This window comes from Branchiostoma floridae, chromosome 2 (assembly GCF_000003815.2).
Source record: "Branchiostoma floridae strain S238N-H82 chromosome 2, Bfl_VNyyK, whole genome shotgun sequence".
NCBI lineage: Eukaryota > Metazoa > Chordata > Leptocardii > Amphioxiformes > Branchiostomatidae > Branchiostoma > Branchiostoma floridae.
Genome location: NC_049980.1, coordinates 1232880 through 1234205, shown reverse-complemented (window position 1 = coordinate 1234205; position 1326 = coordinate 1232880).

The window sequence follows — 1326 nt, the reverse complement described above, 5'->3', positions numbered from 1 at the left end:
GTCACGTCAGGGCCCGCCCCTCTTGACCATCTGGCGACATCTATGGTACCAGCAGCCATTCGGCGGTACTTCCCGTACTTACGCCAGGCCATTTTTACCATGGTTGACGACCCGTCCTCCCCTCCGTCCCCCTGGCACCGCGTGGCGGCCGCCATGCGCGAGGTCTTCCCTTCCCCTGGCGACGTCTCGCCGCCCCTCCCAGATGACGACCAGCCTCAGTCTTCTTTGTTCTTTTATGACGACGTCTTGGTCCCTTACATCCCATGGCATCGAATCCCATTCGACGTTGATCCCGCCGACAACAATGTCGTTTACCTGCCGGCCGAATATGCCGACGAACGGGATCGCCTCCTACTCTCTCCTACAGACAACCGCTACTCCTATGAGTATGACTCTGAGTCTGACGAGGACCTCAACCTTCCCAGCTAGCCCTCCCTCTCTTGCTTCACCCCGACGCTCTCCTCCTAACCATTCCTGATTTACCCCACCTTTCTTCCCCTCCAGCATCTCTCTCTCATCTCCATCTTCCCCATCACACCCATCCGTATCATCTTTCCCTTCTCCAGCATCCGTTCCTCCTCACAGCCAACTTCTTTCATTTCCGCTCCTGTCATCTAGCCGCCCTTCGGGTCTTCTGGTGGCGCACCGCTGCTCGGATCGTGCTCTTTCACACATTCCGTTTTTAACCCTTCTTTCTGACCTTGATCTCGTTCGCCTCCCCAATTTCTGCCCACGGCCATGGTCATCTCATACCTGCTGCCGACCCTGAACTGGGGACACTTCTTTCAAAAACCTTGTCAGTGTCGGCCACGCTCTCGATCTTCCGTTGGTGTCTGCCGCTCGTGCCTTCATAATTTGCGACTGTCTCCCAGTTCCCCATATTTCAGGTATTGTTCTTTTTCTTTCCTCCCCGGCTATGTAATACTGGGCACGGCATTCTCTCAGTTACATTTTCAGGTTCCGTTCCCCTTCCTTTTTTCCAGCTTGGTTTCTGGGTTTTGTACGAAAGACCTGTGCCGGCCTACGTTCTGTTTTACCTTCTCATTTTCACCTTTTTAGGCTGGCACTCATCGAGTTTTGCCTACCCTCTCCCTTTCTCCGGCCACCAGTACAGGGGACTGGCTCTGGTAGTTATTTTGGGTAATTTCCGTCTCCTCCCTTCGTTTTAAGTTTTTGCAGTACTCTCTCAGCTCGTGTTCTGATGTTTTTTCCCGGCCACTAGTACAGGTTGTCTGGCACTGCGTGACGTTTTTCCTTATCTCTTCATTTTTTTTTTCGGTAGTTTGTGACCACCGTGATCTGATGTTTTTCCACGACCTCTAGTAC